The 23171-nt window shown below is 37.1% G+C and overlaps 2 protein-coding genes across 3 annotated transcripts in view; one reads left to right on the forward strand and one right to left on the reverse strand.

The window, feature by feature from the left end:
• The window catches only part of LOC117994912 (agrin-like), a 253633-nt gene that overhangs the window by 77845 nt on the left and 152617 nt on the right, over nucleotides 1–23171 (reverse strand). The window lies entirely within an intron of this gene.
• LOC117994923 (luciferin 4-monooxygenase-like) overlaps nucleotides 1–23171 on the forward strand; it is a 221794-nt gene that overhangs the window by 52780 nt on the left and 145843 nt on the right. The window lies entirely within an intron of this gene.

Consider the following 23171-nt stretch of genomic DNA (forward strand, 5'->3'; position numbering starts at 1 on the left):
TCCGCGTTACAGTAAAATGGACCTAAACAGCCTTGAATTGAAGTCAAATATTCAATGCCACTGATTTTAATTTCGCAATGTTTCCGCTTGGAGCGCTGGCTGTAGAAGTGTAGACAAACTTGAGCTTTAAAACAAGGCATTTAAGATCCAGTTAACTGTAACGCGGAAGTATTTCGACTCTCGAATTTGGTTTGGTTTGGTGAGACGTAAAACCTTGTACTACGGGTACTGTACGGGATTAGTTATAGTGCACAAGTGTGGGTGCAAACACAGGTGCGCTATCTATTTCCTCACTCCTATAGCACGATGGGACGGAAATCGGACACGATCGGAGAAAGCTCAACCGTTGAGCCGAGCCGAGCCTTTTCGTGCTCTTCAAGGTACAGGGGTGACACGGTCAACTTTCTAACTCCAGGCTAGTACTGAGAATTTCCCACCACCCTTGTCACCGCTACTTACCCAAATCTAGACGAGTTTTCATTAATTTTGTTATCGGTATAAAGTTCAGCCAAGTTAAACTAAGAACCTACAGCTTTAATTAACTGTCCGTAAAATAACAAACAGTGATCCGATAACTTCAAGCGCGCAAACATTCGCTTAAGCTTCTCGAACGAAATTCATTAACCGAGTGATTGACTTTAATATTTATTTTAAAAACCTAATCGAACCATTGCCTATCTTAGGTAAATATAATATTAAACTGGGTACTATTAGTCTGGAGTTTACAAAATGTAAAGGGCATAAATATAACATAGTTAGATAGTAGTAGATAAAATCCGGTCAAATGCGATTAGGACTCGCAGTGTCTCGTAACATCGTACGAAAAATAACACTTTTTAATTTTCTGTATTAGCGGCAATAGACATAGTACACACTCTGGAAACTTCAATTCTCTACCTATTACGGTTTATGAGATTACAGCCCGCTGACAGACAGATGGACGGACAGACGGATGGACAGATAGATGGGCAACGGTGGCTTAGTAATTAGATCCCGTTGGCACCCTTCGGGTACGGAACCCTGAAAACCTGAAATGTAATATTAGTAATTTAAAAAAGAAATGATTTGGATAGGAATTCAACTTAGTTGTAGTTTACAAAGTGCTTATACCACTTCATATTTCTTAAGGTCGTTATATTGCTAAACATGTAAGAGATAGATGGGTGTATAATAGATATTATGTGTAACCATTAGGAGCGCCTCTATTGATAGAGTATTAGCCAAAACAATATTTGTAGAGCCTATCATGACGCGACGCAGAGCTCAAATCGTATACCTACATAAGTAGTTATCACGTTTCAATAGATAACACAACATAACAATAGGTACCGCTAAAACAATGTAGCAGGTTAAATGTAACATTACTAAGAGTATATCATTCTTTAGTCTGACTTTATTCGGTTTGGTAACACCACCTACGACTAGGCACAACTCACACCTACCTATACACGTGCTGGAGTGGAGCCAAGGCACAGTGTCTCCTTACTCTCTACGTCTCTTTACTCCTTATTCCGGCAAAGATTTAATATCAGCTTTATTAAATTTGACACACGGTTTAAATTAATATTATATCCAGCAGTGAACGTCAGTCGGTTGAAAATGATTGTGATGATGATGAAATGAAAGCCTTTTTATAAATCAATAATAAGAGCTCGTCGCGAACCGTCGGCCACGGTCATTATCACTAACTGATAATAACTGTAATACCTAAATAACGAAATCTCGTTCTCTTGGTGAGTTGTATGTGGAAGGATCTGGGAACCCATCGCATTTTTATCCGAAGAGAACTCCCGCCATTATGTTAAAATGGAAAGACGTCATAACCCTCAGCAATGAGGAATATGATTATAAAGAAAGATCACAAGATAGGGCGACTGATATCGATTGAGACGCAGCCGCAATAGTAAGAATTATTGATATCTCGTGGGTAGCTCATACAAAAAGTTTACAAAAGGAAGTGGAGCGAACAAACTGGCGGGGAACAAACTTTTCTGCTGGGACGCGACGCGAACGGGAACGTTACTTATCTGCCGCCGCCGAGCTGACAGCTGCAGATGAAAAATTGAAATTGTGTGAGATAAAACTACCTAACTGTATAAATGTTCCACTAGATGGGGCGCTTCATAGTAGCAACATGTTCCAATGAACATCAGTGTCCGCACTGCTGTCAATCGTAACTTTAGATATATTTTTTGTTTAAATTAAGCTTGCGCGATAACTCTAAATTATTATTCACATAGTACCTTTAGGGCCTATAGTCTGTTCTATCTTAGGTATCTAATGTTCGTAGAAACGGACACCGACGATTTTGGAACATGTAGCTACTATACGAAGCGCCCCATCTAGTGGATTTATGTCGCTGAAACTACCTAACTGCCGCAGCACTGAGCGAACAATGTGACGACAACAAGAACGCAATCATTTTGTGTTGGTTATTTCCCAACTGCATTATTTTGATTTTGACAAATACATTTTTAAGAGCCGGCAATACACAATACATGAAATGTTACATTTTATATTGTGTTGGTTATTTCCCAATAGTATTGTTACTTATTTTGACTTTGACAAATATATTTTTAAAGAACGAAATACGAGGGTTCGTCCACTTAAAACGGTCATACTGTATTTTGGGTTCAAATTGATTGATTTACAACTAAGTTAGTGTATTACACCTATGGCCACATAAATAAACCTATGTCCACAATTGAAAAATTTCATCAAGTATTTTTTAACCTGATGCGTGTACGAACAGTAATTTTTTTAAAGAGACTAGCGACGGGTTGCAGCACTGCTCCCGTGGGACAGTCACCTTTTCCTTTTATATATATAGATTTTGAAGAAAAGAAGAATGAACCAAACAAATCAAACATCCAGCCTTGTTCCACGTCTTCATTATATTATATTTTGTATTGGCAAAATTTTACCTTCTAAATTTTGAGTCAGGACTTTTAAAGATTCGATTAAAATAAGGATTTTGGATTCGAAGGATTCGATTATAGTAAAGATTACTTTTGTCATAGCTGTATCATATTATTTCTATTATTATTGAAAGAAATATCCATTAGATGATGAAATCCTGCTTCTACCTTTATCCATAGATTCTTAACATTAATGACCCTAAAGTGTAGCTGTCTATAACAATATTTTTATTTATTATTGGAAGTGTTGTTTATTTGCGAACAATATCATAACACCTACGTCCTATGTGCTCCACAGCTAAAAATAACGTAATTTTGTTATCTGTAAACAGATATATCATATTATTCAACTGAGACAAGGGTTGAAAAGCGAACAATATACGTATTATAAATTTACGTCCGTGCTTATCCGCTTCCCATATCGAAATTGCCACGCCATGTTTGATACAAGTTGAATAGTGACAAAAGCAATTGACACTCAATAATAACAAACAATCTGCGACCCTTTTGCCTCTAGCTCTGTCTGATGTAGCCGTAGTACCTACTTATTTGTACCTATGAGGGGCTGCGCAATAGAAAATTAAGGTTGGTCTAGTACGGGCTACGCTGGATCGAGAATTTTCGGATTTGGATTGGATGTAGTGGGTGAAGAGCTATCTATAACTACGCAGACAAATCCGAAAGTATCACGTGGATTTTTGCAGCCACATAGGTATAGTACGCGACAGGTTGAGATGGCAATTGGGGAAGGCACGCCCCGCACACTGCACAGCCCTCGCGCTACCCGGTGCGGGCGAGCGGGGGTGACGTGTGGGTGTGCGAGGCGTTCCCCCACCTCATACCTCGATTGCTATCTGAACCTGTCGCGTACTATACTTAAGTTAGAGGAAAAGTAGTAGGTACCATCGAACGCCTCGTGACACAAGGAGTAGAGTTCGTAAATCAAACTAGTCAATTGAAGTTGTATAGTGACGACTGCTCTCAACCCATACGTGCTAGAATAAAAAACTACTCAAAAGTGGAGATTTATTTACACGGCAAGTCCAAAAGGGACACGCGGAGTTCAGTCATAAATCAAAACTACGGTCGATGGAGGTTGAACAGTGACAAGCGCACTCGGCCCCTTTCTGCAATAATAACGAACTACTCAAAAACGTCAATCTGTGAACCTTTTCTATTTACGTAGCAAGGCTGAAAGGGCCACGCGAAAGTTTCGCGTAAATCAAACTAATAAATTCTCCTATCTTGAATGAACATTTCTCTTTCGTGTGGACGTCTACTGGCTGAATGGATAACGTCGACCCTCCCTCACGGGATCACCTCCATCCAGTCATTTGCTTTTGTTCTCATGCAATTAATAACTGGCAGAAGGGGCGTTTTGGTACCACCGGCTCTACAAGTATATCTAGCGAAGCTTTCCATTCCAGCCTTATATCTTGAAATATCGATTTTTAATCATATTATATTCTCATTTTAGTAAGTTACTTTATGTCGAGTCGATAATAGTGGGGGGCGAAGCAGTAGCGATAGCGGTAGTGGGGCAGTGATATAATACCACTGATCTCTAAATAGTACCAAATAGTATTAATAGAGATTAGTGCGAAATACTACAAATCGTCTTTATTTATATGGTGCCGTCCTGGATGACAGCGGAGGCGGATGACAGTACAAACCATAATATAAATGAATGCATATTATTGTATAATCGCCTGCTTCCGCCTCCGCTTCCGCCCCGCCCACCGCTATCATCGAGGCCACAGCCTAAAAGTGGCGTCTTATTGTTTCTCTATGTTTTTATTTTATTAAAATAAACAAAATCTAATAAAGGACGTCGGCCAATATCTGAAATACTAAACTAATTACTTCCAGCTACACAATGGTTTTATAGTAGTGGATTAAGCACTTTACCAACTACGTAGCAATTTATTAATCGCATAATCTATAACATTCATAGCGTAAGTAATCACATATAGTGCTTCTCTTGATAAATAATAAAAATGACAGGTCATCGAATTACATCATCACGTGAATACGTGATGAATAAGCGCCTTTTCACACTTTCCGGTTGCCGGATTCTAGAGGCCGGTTACTGAATGATGAACTGTATGAGGTTGTACTTGTATAGCTGTCACACATAGCGGAGTAGTTACAGTACGCGGGCGAAAGTAATGTACTTCGGCCTTTGGAATTACATTTCGGCTTTGTAGAACGTTGTCTCTGTCACTCATACCTATATAACGTTTTGTCGGTCTCAACGACAGAGACAGTGCTCTACAAATTTGCTATCTTCTTCTAAAGGTCGATGTACATTACTTTCGGCCACGTACTGTACCAGACCAGCATATCCATGCGATTTGTTACCGGGACGACGCGACGACGGCAGCCGGAATATGTGAATAGGCAATTAGAATAGCTAATTGTTAAATGGCGTGTTCACTTTATTCACGCCGTTGATTGCAACGCTAGTAATGGGTTAGGCAATGTAACATAGGTAATACATTGTAATATTTGATATGAAAGTTCTTGCTAATCTGTATACATTTTTTATCAATGACAATAATATTATTATTCGGGTTCGGGTTACATACATTTTTTTTGTTAAAGGGGAGGAAAAGAAAAAAGATATATGGACGGACGGACAGGGGATGCTTAGTAATAGGGTCGCGTTGGCACCCGTCCTGTACGGAACCCTAATAACGAAAATCAAACGACAATTTGCAAAAGCTTCATTTATTACTAGAAAAGTTTTACTAAACAACGAACAAGTTTCAAAACACGGTGTTACACAAAACAGGGGCGTATCTACTTTTCTTTTTTTTCTTGCCATATAAGAAAGTTAGGTACATAAACACGGGCGAAGTTTTACTTTTTTGCATGCTAGAAACAATGAAAAATTGAAATTGGAATCACTTACATTTTACTCCATGAAAAAGCTTATTAACATTAGATATCCGATATAATATCTGGATGCGATAACGGAAAGTGAAAAATATGTAAATTGGCTAATCGACAATATTGTGGAAAAGGTTGAATATAGAAGGTAAAATGTCGTAACTAAACGATATCGGATCGGGCAATATAAACATTTGTTAACGCAATAAATTACGAAGGATCCCCAAATTATCTGGACATAGTGCAACACTGCGAAGTAACACAACAAACAAAAAATTTAATATAAACAGAAAACTAAGCGACAAATTTCAGAACCCCTCGGGTAACAGTTTAATTTATCACTAGAAAAGTTTTACATAACAGCAAATAAAGTTTCATAACACGACGTTTGACAAATTTTCCAGCGCGGATTTCTTTCCATTTTCCGTGTCGCATTATGTCGGCGCCTAAATACGTAGATCGACAAGGCACCACCTAATAGGCTGGAATCGGCCATACAACCACCATAACCCATACCTCAACAGCTGATTTAGCCGGGCGGGGGCTATAGTTGTTGTTGTTGTTGTTTTTTTGGGTTCCGTACGTTTGATTTAAAAAACGGAAGCCGACCCAAACATGGACGTTGTAATGTAAATAAACTTTGAATATGAACAAATATTCCCTCTCCATGCAAATAGAAATTGCACTTGTCCGGTTTTCCATTGCAAGATAGGCTTGAGCTTGATGACTATTATCAAAATATTATATAAAAAGAAAAACTGACTGACTAACTGACCGACTGATTGACTGACTAATCTATCGATGAACAGCTGAAACAACTGGACAGATTGGGCTGAAATTTGGCATTTGTATAGCTATTATTACGTAGACATCCGCTAAGAGAAGATTTTAGAATATTCAACCCCTAAAGGAGTGTAATAAGGATTTGAAATTTGTGTAGTTCACGCAGATGAAGTCGCGGGGATAAGCTATAGTGCTTAAAAAAAGGCAATGATGAAGTATAGGCTGAAACTCGCTCGTTTAGACTAGAAGATGCCTATTCACTCTTGCTTTGAAAGTATTTAGGTTATACGTGTCAGGGAACGCGGACACCAGAAGGGCATTCCGTGCCTGGTAAATGAAAATCGGTATATCTGCATGAATTATTATAGGTATAGAGAGGTACTATGGTAGATTGCATTATGGCAACACTATTGGACCTCAAATTTTGGCAGGAATTATTCTTCGCGCATTCCCATACAGTACGCAGCAGAAACTAATGTATAACGACCTTTAGAAGGAGATAGCAGATTTATAGAGCATTGTCTCTGTCGTTGAGACCAACATAACGTCAAAATCGGTATGAGTGACAAGGGACCACGCTCTACAAAGCCAAAATGTCATTCTAATGTCCGATGTTCATTACTTTCCAGGCGGGTTGAGCCACTATTCGTTCTTAAAGCCTAAACACATGCCAAGTTGTACATTGTAGTTTACGGTAAACTCCGAATTTAGAACGAACAATTTGAACTCATAAATTCTCTTGACGTAATAACAGCTTACGAGTTTCCCTAGACACTTGTAGGAGTACCGCAGTAACGTACTGTATAGAGGCCTGGACAGATATAAAACGTGACGACAGCTGCAGACGGTGGAAGGTTACCCAGAATACATGTAGGTACGATTTGTAATATGTATGTGCAACTATATGACGCAAGGAATACTAGCATAGCAGTCTTTTTTTCGGTTATTAGGGAGGTCGGAGGATCGCCCCTCTAACTTTCGGAGTTATATATATTATATACTAGCTGACACCCGCAACTTCGTCCGCGTGGATTTACATTTTTCAAAATCCCGCGGGAACTCTTTGATTTTCTGGGATAAAAAGCCTGTGTGTTAATCCAGGGTACAATCTATCTCCATTCCAAATTTCATCCAAATCCGTTCAGCCGTTTTTGCGTGATTGAGTAGCAAACATCCAAACATCCACACTTTCACATTATAATATTAGTAGGATAATAATACGTTATAAGCAAATTAAATTTTACTTGTTTTAACGGTGAAGGAAAACTGCATGCCCGAGAGTTCATAATGTTTTCATAGGTGTGTGAAGTCTGCACTGGGCCAGCGTGGTGGACTATGGGCTAAGTCCTTCTTATTCTGATAGAAGACTTGTTGTCAGCAAGGGGTTGATCATGATGATGATGATAAATGGCGACTGTACAATGCATAATATGATGGTCACGGCACGTTATTTACACGCGCTACATACATCTTCCTACAGTCCCCTGTTTTATAAATTTTGGAAGCCGCATTGGACATGTTTTTCGTTGCCCATTTTGTCAGAAGAGCCTTAACTGGGTCACGGCATCGATACATTCCTAGTGCACATGTTGGATTAACGGACATACAGGAACTATATTTGCATTGGATTCCATTTTGGTAACTCCAATGGCTGCTAATGTCAACTGCCGGAGTGGACAGTATCAGATAGGTACCTACATTATTCGGATACTGATTGCATCCAACAACTTTAGTATTTAAAGCTTATACAGGAAATTAAGCTAGTCTAAATTGCAGGGCCAATCAAATACTGAGCATAATGGATATTTGGAATGTATTTGCGATTTATTAGTTGCACTAAAACCTGCACCTACGCTTGGAACTCAAGTGAGCCATTTAAAAAAAAAAACCTAGGATGACCAAACAAGGCGAGAATAAGCTTAAATAGAAGAATTTTATAGTAAGGTAGCAGGCCAGCTGTGACATTAAAAAATCTATAAATAGTTAGATATTTCACTACATCGATAATAATCTTCTTTTCAGAAAAACACCCAGAAGCAGATTTACATTAATAGCCTTCTTTTCAGCAGCGTCTACCGCTTTTAATCAATTAATTATTGAGGACGAAAAACAAGCGCAAGTTTTAATCACTACATGAATAGTGATTAGCATTTTAAACTACCTTAATAGACTCTTTTGAAATGCTTGTTGAATAGACCTGGGAGACAAACTTAATTAATCTATCTACATCTCTTTTCTCTATCTCTATCTATGAATAGTAAAAAACAAAATCGTCAACCACGTTTGTCTATGAAGTTGCTTAAAACTTCTGGGCTGATTACTCTATTCAACAATCACTGTTTTCAAATAAAAAGAATTCGAGATTAGTGGGAAAATTATTTTTGGCATTTTGTTTACATAGCAAACGTAAATGAACCGCTACAATATTTTATTACACGACTGCTCAAAAAAGGGGTGTAATGTTTTCATGGTAGGTACATGTAGGGTATGTATGTGAGTTTCTTTATTCCACCAGAACTTCTAAATTCCCGAACAAAAGATGTGTAGGGTATCGATACATCCTTCCATCCTTACATCATCCCGAGTTACACTAGCTATAATTTGAATTGAAAAAAACCAATATGGCGGCTGTATGGCGCAAATTTTTATATGTGATTTTTCCCCCTTTTTACTTCGTGGTTACCTCAAAAGGAAAAAAGGAACCCTCATAAGATCACTTTGTTGTCTGTCTGTCTATCCGTCTGTCCGTCATGTCTGACAAGAAAACCTATAGGGTACCTATACTTCATGGGAAGGTAGGTAGGTCTTAGGTGTAGCATAAATAAAAGGAATTCCAAAAACTTTAAGCTCATAAAAATCACTTCCTGAAAGTAAGTTTCTCCAAAGGTTATTCAAAACAATACATGCAGAATGTTGAAGTGCCTAACTCTATGCGGAAATTCCTCTACGGATGAAAATTAGCAAATGTTAAATAATAAATCTGTTTTTATCTCCTTGTCTAGATCATAAAATGCTGCTGCAGACGTTTATTTTATGAAACTAAGTACCTAACTCTATGAATATGAATATTGTCTGATACTTTTTCTATTTCCAAACTTTCCGACGTTCGCCTCGTGCTGAAAGTTTCCTTTTCTGCCGCTAAACAACACAACACAACACAGTGAAAACTTTATTACGAGTTTCAGTAGTTTTATGTTTGTGATAATATATAATTAGGTATGTAGGTAAGTATAAATATTTTCAAACAATAGAATTTTATAATTCAAAATTCAAAAAAAAACCATGCATAAAAATAAATAAAAATCTGTTTTAGAATGCACAGGTGAAGACCTTTCATATGATACCCCACTTGATATAGTTATCTTCACGGAACAGAAACTGTTCTTTCTGTTCCGTGGTTATCTTACTAACTTATACAGTTACAGTTAAAAATTATACAGTTTTGTGCATCAATCAGTTCGCAGTTAGAATGGAATAATTGCATCCCATTTTCATCCTAATAATATCATCCTTATCACTACCCATGTTTTATAAACGCGAAAGTGTGTGTGTTGGTTGGCTTGTCCTTCAATCACGCCACAACAGAGTAACGGATTGATCTGATTTTTTGCATAAATACAGTTGAAGACCTGGAGAGTGATACAGACCACTTTTTATCCCAGAAAATCCAAGTTCCCAAGGGATTTTTGAAATCTAAATCCACACGGGCAAAGTCGCGGGAATCAGCTAGTAGTTGTATAATATTATAAATGTGAATGTTTGTTACTCCTTCTCGCCATAATGACGGAACCAATTTGGATCAAATTTACAATAGTGAATGCTTCTGTCCTGAATTAACACACAAGCTACTTTTTATCCCCAAATTTAAAGTTCTTGTGGGATTTTGAAAAACCTTTATCCTGGCGGAAATGAAAGATAAGCAATTTTTGTGGGTTAATTATGGACCTCACCCAAAAATCACCTACAGTCGTTTATATTTTATTAAATAAAGTAGCAATTAATACCTATTCATAAAATTTTAAACCACTAAAATATTTAAGTTCTCGACAGCAATATTTTAATTCTTACTTCGAAATACTGTTTTAACATCCACTCAGATTCCTCTTCCCATCTAACTTGCACGCTTTTCCCCATCTTTTTCCATTGTATCCATCAGCTTATAGTTGCCGTTATATCAATCATTCTCTGTAACATTCAAACACCACAGAGAATAGCTATGTTGTATCGTGCTTCCCAAAAAAATAGCGCTTTTTTCGCATCGCGTTCAATTTGTGCAATTTATTACACACGCATGGTAAAAAATGCGACTCACACGGATTTTAAATTGCTTTCTCTTTTATAATGCTATCTACCGAACGGGATACCAATAGATTTAGAGCTCCATTAAAAAACTTAGACCATGTCGTGTCAGGCATGTATCACCACGGCATTCCGAACCAGTGGTAAATTAAAACTACCTGACTATTCATAAATACTTGTAAAAAGTTTACATGAATAAAAAACATTATATTCTATTCTATTAAGTTTCTTCTTTTATGTGCTTTTACATATTATTATATATAAAAAAACGTTTTTATTCGTTGGTATGAAATGCGTTCGCGCATTGTTAATGCGATCGTGTTAAAACTTTTTACAGTTGTTGTTGGCACTTTTATGAAGGTTTCTGACATAGTATCATCACCGTAAAATATGTAGTGTGTAAGTCGTAAATTGGAATAGTATAACATACTAAGCCATAACATTTCATAGATATTTTTGTATGGGTAGGTACGCAATGTGCCCTCATTTTTCGTGCTGCAAAGTAAAATATATTCCTAGCTGTTACAGCAACCATTATAATTTGGAGTGAGCGTTTTAATTTCACGTCACGTTCGCATTGGAAGCTGACCGTAATACCAGTTCGTAAAGTTTTACTATACCTAAATCATAATGCCATTTCAATTTACTAAGCCGCAAAGTATAGTAATAGGTCACAAACCTCCACTCAAAAATTGCACTGGTGTTCAAGAAACTATACAACCATTCTTATTCATTCAGTACATATTATCTTTTCAACTGCGGCGGAAATTAAAAAGATATGTACTAAATGGCTTTTAACTGTTTCTTACGATCAATCAGAACAACTTATAAAGTCTTGGCATTGTGATTAAGTCTAATTCACGTAATATAACATTTCCACACACACACACACACACACACACACACACACACACACACACACACACACACACACACACACACACACACACACACACACACACACACACACACACACACACACACACACACACACACACACACACACACACACACACACACACACACACACACACACACACGCACACGCACACGCACGCACTTATATTGTCATATTGTATGTCATGTGTATACTTCTGCAGGATCATCGTTCCCATCTGTTATTGTTTGTGAAAGTATGTGTGAAAAAAATAAAGATTATTTATTTATTATTTATTTATTATAAGTATTGATTTCGTGCTTCAAGTGGAGGAAGGGAATTCTTTTCAAGATTTCTCACATAGATGTTAAGTATATTATAATGCCATCGAGGAAAGATTAACCCAGGTATTAATAAGATTCTGAAAGTAAGATGTATGAAATACAAAGTTAATTTTCGTTGAAATTCATTTGGTTAAAATGTTATTTACTTAACCATCGATAGTTCCTGAGCCCCTACATGATTTAAGAGTGCGTACAGTACTCGACTTCAATAAATTTTAATCCAATTTGAGTTTAATCATGAAGTCACTGCTTGGTACTTACAATATCAATTCAACACCAATAGTTCTTGAACCCCTTTGACTAAGACGGCCAACTACCTTGTAGCATCAGGATTGAGGGTGCGATACAGACATTTTTATGAGACCATCTTGCAAATATTTTTCTATAGAGTAAAAAAAATCAAACTGGTTCAGAAATCTCGCAAAAATCTGTGTACATACGATCAAAAATATCAGTGACATAAGTGTAAAACGTTTTGTGCATATTACTTCGTACATAAGAATGGTACCTAAGCGTTTTATACATTGAAATCTTCTTGAAAGTATACAAATTATAATAGAGATTTTTTTTATCAAAATCAGTTCATTGGTCTTTTAGATAACCGCGGACATAGATACATACATACGGGTCGAATACATAGCCTCCTTTTTTGAAGTTGGTTATAAACGAATATTACTTAGATTAAATGAAAAACAACTGACTACCGATAAAAGCCACAGAATTATAAATAAGCTACAAAACTGATCGTTAGCACAAATAACATTCAGTACGAAAACCTTTGCTGTACAATAACATTGCGTCGGTAGGTATGTGAGTTTTCCACCACTTCAATGCACTGACTGTTAATTAAAACGCGGCAAAGCCTACCGGCGAACTTCGATTGCCCTGTCAAAAATCCCAAGAATTATTCCAGCAGTAAAATAACTTTAGCGATTTTAGACTTTATCGTGCAAGTTCAGGCATATTAGCGAATTTATACATTCGAATGCAATATCGACGCGGTCCATGCCGCTAGTTCATCGGGTGCTTTTATTAAAAACTGTTTTTATTTATGGACGGTTTAATCTCTGAAAATTTTAGTACCCACTAACATTTCCACGTTTCAGACGAAAGTTAAAAAACCTGTATTGCAATGCTGTCATTGCGTTACCTTACAAGCCATAGCTAAACTTTTAAAATAAAATTATTTTTTCCCCAACATTTTATCTATAACTAACCCTCTACTCGTGTGCCCTGGGTATCGGGCCACCATTGTTTTATAAAACTATTGAGAAAAGATGTTATTTAGGCCTTTGCTATTGTTTCAAATATAAACAGTTAATTAAACTTTGTGAAAGGTATAGAATATAGATTGATATTTCAGGATCAAAATATGAGCATGCCTGTTGGCTAAAATATTATGCCATAAAGAAACCGTAATCTAAATATATAAAAGGAAAAGGTGACTGACTGACTGACTGACTGACTGACTGATCTATCAACGCACAGCTCAAACTACTGGACGGATCGGGCTGAAATTTGGCATGCAGATAGCTATTATGACGTAGGCATCCGCTAAGAAAGGATTTTTGAAAATTCAACCCTTAAGGGGGGGAAATAGGGGTTTGTGTAGTCCACGCGGACGAAGTCGCGAGCATAAACTAGTTAATAATAAAATAACCATAAACCGATTAGAATATTTTGAATAATATTATAACAGAAAATAATGTGTTATTATGTAAATTAGTATACCTACCCAACTTTATAAATGAACGAAACTATTGTGATCATAAAATTGTCTATTATTCCAATAACCAAAGATAATTTTTAATTTTTTAGCAATAGGTAGGTACTTCTTAAATATACATACGAAGAGTATCCATTTGTAACTAATTTATGCTTTTATCACTTCATTGATAGAGTAGGATATAAGACCATCATGGGGAAAATAAAGAATTCCTACAGCAATAAAAACCGGCGAAAAAAGCTAGTGTCTAAATACAGCACAAAGAGATCATTGACCAATGTGTACGCCACAGGTCGAGATGCCAATCGGGGAGAGAACGCCTCGCACACTCGCACAGCCCCCGAGCTAACTCGGTGCGGGCAAGTGCGGGTGACGTGCGGGTGTGCGGGGCTGTCTCATACCCCGATTGCCATGTTAAGCTGTCGCAGACTAGGGTATAATTGTATGTTTTAATTGACATTAATTTGTGTTTTCATTAGGTACCTACTACAGGATTTATAATGAGGCCTAATGACCCTCTTCACGCATTTCAAAGTGATTGATCGAGGTGGTCTCCGAAGAGAGTATACGAGAATAAATGACTATTTATTGGTTTAAACGTGAAAGTAAATAGTCTCCGTTTAAACCGAATGTTACCAGGTAGCTCGTGGAAGTATCTACACTTTTTTTCCAATTATTTACTCTGAATTTAGTTACAAGATGAGTGAGGGCCTTAATTCTAAGGCTCTAGTCTAAGTTTTCAAGTTAACACAAGTAGGTATAAAATAAAAAATAAAAAGCCTTTATTTATTCCTAAATTAAAATAGATTTACAAAGTTCCTTTAACTACTATAGAAATATTAAAACAAATACCCTTACTTACTATAAATTCTTAACTTAATTCTTAACTATACAAAATATAAAGGTTATGTTAAAGAGATCCCACGGGTTTTTAAAGAATTTTCCGAAAGTTCCCAAGGGATTTTTAAAAATCTTAATCAGTGAATTGGGTAAAACAGCGGGCATCAGCTAGTTATAAATAAATCATAACACTACTAGTGACGCCAGTATTACATAATTAGTCGATATTTTTGATAGAAATAATCAAGGCAAAGTTGCCGAAAACCGAAAATGAACACAGAATAAATTGAATAACCTCCTAGTTAATATCAATGTATGAGGAAACTTTTAAAAATATTGTACAATATTTTTGTGATACAAATTCAATTCATCAGCTACTGATTATTCGCTTTATAAATTCAACCAAAGCAGCTCAATACAAATTAACATTTATAAAACGGCCCAATCAACCGGCCGACACGCTCATTAATAAGCAACACTTAATTGGACGAGCCAATGTAAATTATTAAAATTATGGACAATATTTTTATACCTGAGTACTCACTGCACAAGCACATATTGTATGGCAAGCCATTGCAGAACGCAATACTTCCTTCTTTTTTTTTAATTAATTCTCTATAGCAATTAATTTTATATTTTTCAATAAATATATTGATCGTGCCTAGCTATATCAGTTATTTACATTCCTGGTATCCCACTAGTTTAGTCAAAGTCAAAGTCAAATGATTTATTCAAAATAGGTAATAAATTACTCTTTTTGATGATCAGATGTTGGATTTGTAAGATATAGTGGTGATAGTTATTACGCCAACTTAAAACTAAAGCTACGAGGGTTCCAAACGCGCCCAGGTCATGGTCATGTTTGTAGTTGTAAAGTATCCTGGCAAGCATAGGTATGTTCATACTAAGGTATTTATGATTCGTTTACGTTTAGGTAGGTTTGCAATAAATAGTTCATACCAATCCGTCTGATTTTTAAGATCATAGCTCACTAAGAGCCACCCGGCACTCGACCAGCACCACCTCGTCGTTCGGCGTCCACTCGTTGTCGACAACTGATCTAAGGTGGGCGCCACGTTATCACTAGTGAACCTCGCGTGGTCAACGATTGAACGTCGCGTGGTCAACGAATGGACATCGCCTGGTCCACAAATTTTCGATTATTGTATAATCTTCTCTATCTTGTATAAGTTTTTCTTTATTCATTTTAAAAACTAAATAATGCAACGGAGACGTTCGAAAGAAAGCCTAGGAATGAAGGGCCTGAGCGGTGCGCTAGCGATGCATCGTCCTTGCGCGTGAACCACTCGCAGATAGTAAGAGAACCATTACAAACCATTACGCTTGGGCAACGCAAGGCAAGCGTTCGAGAAATGGGTGGTCATCGTGTAGTCCACTCGCCGTCCTCGCCTGATTAGCCCGCGGACGAGGCGCTCCGGAATTAATCTGGAGTGTGTATATGTGAGGGTATATCCATTGTACTCCATAGATACAAAGAATACGAACTACTCGAGGCGAGGTGGTGGTGGACGGGTGCCGTGTGGGTCTAATGAGCTAAGACTTTTATGGTCCATACGTTTAACCTTAATAAATTAAAATACCTTATAGTCCAGCAGAGACATCTTGTTGACAATCGACAATGACGATTGACGATGATCAATTATTTAAAGTATACCTATTACGATCTCATTAATGTACTTAAGACCTAAGTGAAAATTAGTTATCATTTCATTTTTATACTTTTATTAGGAGCGAGACCAATAATCAATCTATGCTTTTATCATTATAAAATCAGATTGACACATATTTTTCATAACTGTAAAAGCAAGAATGCTTCGTTAGTATCAGTAGGTAAGCTTGTCAGTTTCAATAAGTTATTAGCCGAAGCTCGTGTCAATTTGGAACAATGCCAATAAAAAGATTCGGCCAGTAAATAAACCAGATTTAAGACCAGTGCTAATGGAACAGTTTCATGTCCAAATTTAGAGTGCCTATACTTACCTTTTTGTTTACAACGTACATAGCCATAGGTTTTTCTATTATATCCATTTTAACTTTGCAATGCAATTAAGGATAGTAATTTTAATCGTATTTTTAAGTTAGTTTTGTTTCTAGCTCATTTTACTAACATTAAATTTAAAAATTGCGCAATATTAGCAATATTGCGCAATATTCAGTTTTTAATTTTAGGGCTGTTAATTTAACTGAGCCTTAATGCATTCTTAATATAATGCAAAACTCTTAATAATTAGTGTTTTTTACATTTTCACAGCCAATCCGTCAAACCGATTTGACGTAATTTGGTACAGAGATAACTTGCATCCCGAAAATATACCTTTATTTTTATACCGGAAAATTATTGAGTTCCCACAGCATTTTAAAACCTAACCTTAACCTAAACCCACGCAAACGATGTCGTGAAGATCAAGTCAAATGGCAATCAGGGTACGGGCTAGCGGGACGCCTCGCACACCCGCACGTCACCCGCCCTATCCCGCGTTGGGTTAGCGCGGGGGCTGTGCAGGTGTGCGGGGCGTTCTCTCCTCGATTGCCATCTCGACTTGTTGCGGACTATAAGGTACCATACAATTTCCACAAGTACAAATACAAAGGCGAAGGTAGGTATGAATTCTGCAGTAGACGCAATATGGTTATCTATGATTTTACCCGTACCGAGTGTAACAGTATCACCGTGTTCACTTGAGCGTAACACGATCAGTGGTCTTGAAGCCACGGCTTCAGGAAACACGTACATGTAATATTATTGATTACAGTGCGGCGCGGCGCGGCGGTCCGGTGGTTCGGGCCGATTTGAATTTCCAATGAGCTCGTTAGAACCGGCGCGGATACGGGTCTTGGACAGCCGGCAAAACGGTCGTTCTTTTTAGCTGATTGTGCTGCCTTCGATCCCGCCTATTACTGTAATCGGTCCCCTTTTTTTGTAAACTGTAACATTTTCTCGCCTATCAACATAATTCTGGTTTCGCACGGTATTATAACACCGTACGTATAATACACCGGCCGGCAACGCATTGGTGGTTCCCTCTGGTGGTTCATGGGCGGCGGTAATCACACCCATCTGCTCGTTTGCTCGCCATTTTTATTAAAAAAAAGTTTTTTTGCAAGATAAATCTTTTAGTGTGCATGCACTGTGTAAAAAACTGTTCCAACAGTAAAACTTTATATGTTTGTTTTGCGGTAGGTACAAACAACGTGTAAATGGTTTTACGTTCAGTTTGCGTCACTACTATAGTCTATATTTTAGGTATATAAAAAGACTTGTCCTGACTAGCAGACTGATCTATCACAGCACAGCCTAAACCGCAGCGCCTAACATGAGATTTACACAGTAGGTTCCTTTCATAACCTAAGTTTATAGTTAGTAAGGATTTTTGGAAGGACCCCTAAGAGGTTAAAATAGGGGCTGGAAGTTTGTATGAAAGTCAGTCAATTAGTAATTAGGCTTTCAGTTTTAAATAAATATACTTATTTCACGATTTTTGAAAATTCTACTACCAAGGGGGCTAAATAGGGAATGAAAGTTTGTATGAAAGTCCGTCATTTTTCAAGTTATTTGCATGAAAATTGGTATTTGGGCTGTATGTTACTACCTAATGAAGAAATAATTTTTTTTTTGGGATTTTTAGAAATTCCAGCCCTACACTAATTTTTTAAATTCCACCCGAGCGAAGCCAGGCGGATAAACTAGTAACTTATAATATTATAATGATAGTCAAGAAATGGTCAAGATTTATAGCAATAATTATTTGATGTAAATAAGTTACTAAAAACTTTACACGCCATTTTATGTGCGATTGATACTTACTTAATATGTAATGTCTTAATTTATAAACTAATAAATCTAAATCAAATGTGACTTATTTATTATAGAGTTAAACACAGACGTATCGATGAAACATACTAAAACAAAGGCTTATACAAAACAGATTTAATTTCAAGCGGAACTAAAACCACAACTTTATGCGCTAATTTTAAAGTCAGTTCAATTTAAGCCATAAGCCACTCTAAATAGCTCACAACTACCTAGTTAAATACAAGTTTAGCTCGACTGTCGTCGGTCGCTGCATTTTTCAGTTAGTCTTTTTTGCATATCTATTTTTAGCCTATTAGGCTGTCTGTTCACTGGTGCGGAGAAGAGAGGAGCGGAGCTGTGCAAATATTAACCAATAGGATTGTATAAAACTTCCGCTCCGCTTCAGTGGATAAGGATTTGCGGACTTGTTAAAAAAATTATACATTTGAACGCGGAGCGGGGAAGCGGAGCAAAATGTTAGGGATGAGACATCTGTCAAAATAACGGCCGTTTGACACAGTGTCTACGGTCTATTTTAATTCCCGGTACTTACGCTTGATCGAATCGGCACAAAAAATAATTGTTATTTTGTATGACACGATGGCACGATATCTATCGTGTTTACTATGTAAATTGTAAACACTTAGTCATCGATATAAATGACGATATGCCCAAGCGAACAAAATTTTTCACGGTTTTGGAACCAAATAAATCAGCGCCACCTCTTAGATACTATAATGAACGACCCGTTTGAAATCCAGACGTCACTGAGGTTGTATTGGTGCTAAATAAACATTTTAGGACCAATGAGTCGGTGCCATTTTGCTTATTCAATGGCCCTGTCCTTACGAAGTAATATATAAGTCAATGCACTTAGTAGATATTATTATATTATTATGAATAATCTCTACAATATATTATTGAACATAGGTGTTCTACTTTCAAAGCAGCTTTTAATTAAAACAAGGCAACTTCGATTGGACTGTCAAAAATGCCAAGAATTATTCTGGCAGTAAAATAACTTTAGCGATTTTAGACTTTATCGCGCAAGTTCAGGCGTATTAGCGAATTTATACGTTCAGTTGCAATATGGGTGCAAATCGCAGCGGTAGTTCGATGCAGCGCTTTTATTAAAAATAGTTTTTATTTATCGACGATTTAAGGTTAACTTTCGGAATACGTGTTTTTGCATGGAAATAGATTTTTGAAGACTTTGCTGACGTCAGCCACGTCAGCTGCGTGAATACTAATTAACCCGGGACTCCTCTAGCAATCGGGTAGATTGATTTATTTTGAGTATTCCTTGTTGTCAAAAAATCTCTAAATATGCGTAAAGGCAAGAGTGAATAGGCTTCGTGTAGGCAAGCGCGCTCCAACCTAGATATGTCCTCATCATTTCTTTTTATTAGGCACTAGATGATGCCCGCGACTTCGTCAGCGTGGATTTAGTGTTTTTGAAAATCACGTGAGAACTCTTTAATTTTCCGCTCACTTTCGCATTTATAATATTAGTATGGATGATTGTCGCCAAGCCCAAACCTATCTAACAATTTAAAAAAAACTGACATCAATTAATAAAATAATATGCTTTTTTTGCAAATTAAAGTTGCAAGCTACATAGCATTAACATATTTTATGAAATGGCCCAATCAGCGCGACGTACCGACAGACGTGTTCGTTTATTTAATTGGCCGAGACCATGTATGTATGTAAATTATTAAAATCGTTCACAATCTGCGATATGTATGAAACAGGTACACTTTTAAGCTTCGTTAAAAATGATAATTTTGCACAATAATAACTTAGTATTTTACATTTTGTTGAAGATTAGTAGGCCTCATTGAACTAATGAAGTATTTTAGCGTTTAAACTATCGTGAGTGATTCCCATTACACATGTTATTTCACAAATCCAAATGGCGTGGCGCACGTTTTCGACATTGACAATCGGCCGTGGATGACGTCCATTTGGATTGGACGCATGGATTTCAATCCGTTTGGAAATCCAAATCTGGACGACATCCATTCCATTGGAATACGTTTTTCACATTCACGAAACGATTTTGGAAGACGTCCACTCCATTTGGATTGATGGACGTATAGTCAGTGGGCACTCAAGGGGGCGAAGTCACGAGCATAAACTAGCTAGTATATAAAAATAGTGTCATTAAGTAAAACTGAGATAAATTCATATTGCCAAATGAAATCGTACAGCACATTACGATACGTTATGATTTTAAGAAGATGAAAACTTTGTACAAGTATTTTTTAAATTAGGTAAATAGATATATGAAAAATATCAAAAAATCTTTCACGGCCACAATTCGAAAGCTTAATGAATCGTGTGGAACGTTAATAGCGTAATATTGGATAATGTGAAAGTATTAACACGATCGAAAGCATCCAATTTGGTACATAACAAATTTGCTGCGAAATTTATAATGGCTACTAGATTGCCAATAAACTCGAAACGAAGGCGTGCGTGATTTAATTGTTAACGCCGTAATCGTAATATAATACGGCAGCTAATTTAGGTTATAATTACAATATTAATCCTTCTTTATCATAATCAAGTAAAACCGGTGCTAACTATAATATTTTGTCAAAACTATTGGACTAAGAGTCAGCACGTACCAAACCTTTGTCATTTTATAAAAGCTGAAAGTTTATCTGCGTTTTGTTCCTAACACTGGGCGGAACGTTTCTTTTCATCATGGTGGCTTTGGAAGATAACAGGTAGCTAATAAAGGCGTAAAAAATCTTATCTCAAAGTATATAGTCTATTTTTTCATATTTTCTTCGGAATAGTACTTAATATTAGAAATCACGTCAATCATTGCCAGATGGAAACCCCCTACTACATAAAATTAATTTTTAAAACAATGGAGACCCATAACATAACCCGAAATAACAACGTCAGGTTTCTAGATTGCTAGTCAATATAACTTTACATCAATACTCTTGAAATAGCAATTACATTTTGACTTCAAGAAAGAGTAGTTGCGTAGAAGACTAAAAACTGTCTTTATTATCGTATAGATTACGTATACACTCAATTTCGCTCCACTCCAATTCACTGGGGAGGTTTCTGTAGGGTTTAAAATACCTATTACAATTTGGAGTAAGCGTTTTAATTTCAAGTCACGTACAGAAGCTGACCGTAATACTAGTCCGTGAAGTTCTACTATAAATCATAACGCCATTTCAATTTACTGAGTCTAACACAGTAGTAATGGGCCAACTACCGGCCTCTACTGAAAGACTCAAATTTGTATTCAAGCAACGATACGATCATTAGTTAGTGCAATTTTCTTCGTACACGAATGCCGTCGTAGAAAGCGTTATGAACGGAATGAATAACACCTAAGTAATAATTGCTTTTGGCATATTGGAAGAGAAGTAACGTCAGCGCTTTGTAGTTTCAAAGTTACACTGGATCAAAGATTTGTAATGTGATTTAAACAGGAACGTACTTAAAAAGAATTCATTGAGTTTGATCAATTTGGTATGATCAATCTCAATAATCTAAAAGGAAAAGGTGACTGACTGAGTGACTGATCTATCAACGCAGAGCTCATACTACTGGACGGACCGGGCTGAAATTTAGCATGCAGATAGCTATTATGACGCAGGCATCCGTTAAGAAAGGATTTTTGAAAATTCAACCCCTAAAGGGGTAAAATAGGGGTTTGAAATTTGTGTAGTCCACGCGGACGAAATTGCGAGCATAAGCTGATAACTTTAACTGATATTAAAAGAAAAGCTAACTGACTAAAACATGATGCATAGGTATATGAATCAGTTCATGCTTCACAGTGAAGCATAAACTGCTTCATATAAAATATTCGTGATGTTTTGAATCCGTGCTTCGTCCGCGCCTCGTACGTGGCACGGCCCGTGCTCGCCACGTGTTGGCATAAATCATCCCTAATCTACATGAAGATGTCAAGTCCATGAACGTACCTATCATAATATACAAACGGTATAATACTATAGTTAGCTACTTTTAGGTAAGAGGCGGCCGTCCTCACCGTGAACGTCTAATTTGTGCAGAACTGCCGTATAACTATCTCGGGTATAAAATAATAAGCCAGAATTCGGTATAATTTTGTGTAGATATATTTTCTCACTCATAACAATAATTTAAAACCAATTTACAACTCTTTTTAATAAAAAAATTTAGTCTGATATCCGTCATCTCACCTTTTCTCCGCCACTTTTCAAATTCAAGTTAGAATAACAAGATAAAAGGACTTCGTCTGTGTTGGCTTTTGTCGACACACGTGCGGCGTTTTTCGGACTGTTTTTCTTGTTAAAAAGTAGCCAGTTTTTGCGTTTTAACTAGTGTTTTTTGGTGGTGGGACTAACTCGGTGCGATGGGAATGGAGGTGGACCCACCTCCAGAGCCCCCGGACCCTGATGGGTCGCGGAACGGAGACGCGTGTGACGCTTCTCGACAGGCGGCTTCCTCTCGGAAGCGACCTGTCGATATCGATGAGCCTGCCGCAGAAGGCGGAAAAAGAACGGTGTTGAATCCTCCCCATGCAGCTGTGCATTCTGTATACACCCATCCCTCATTTTCTGAAGGCCCTAAAGGTTATAGTAGGGATGACAAAGGTCCCTTCATAGTCCACGTCTCGAAGGAGGTCTCGGACCCATCCGCAGCCACATCAATTAGA

Source organism: Maniola hyperantus, chromosome 2 (assembly GCF_902806685.2).
Source record: "Maniola hyperantus chromosome 2, iAphHyp1.2, whole genome shotgun sequence".
In the NCBI taxonomy this organism is placed as follows: Eukaryota; Metazoa; Arthropoda; class Insecta; order Lepidoptera; family Nymphalidae; genus Maniola; species Maniola hyperantus.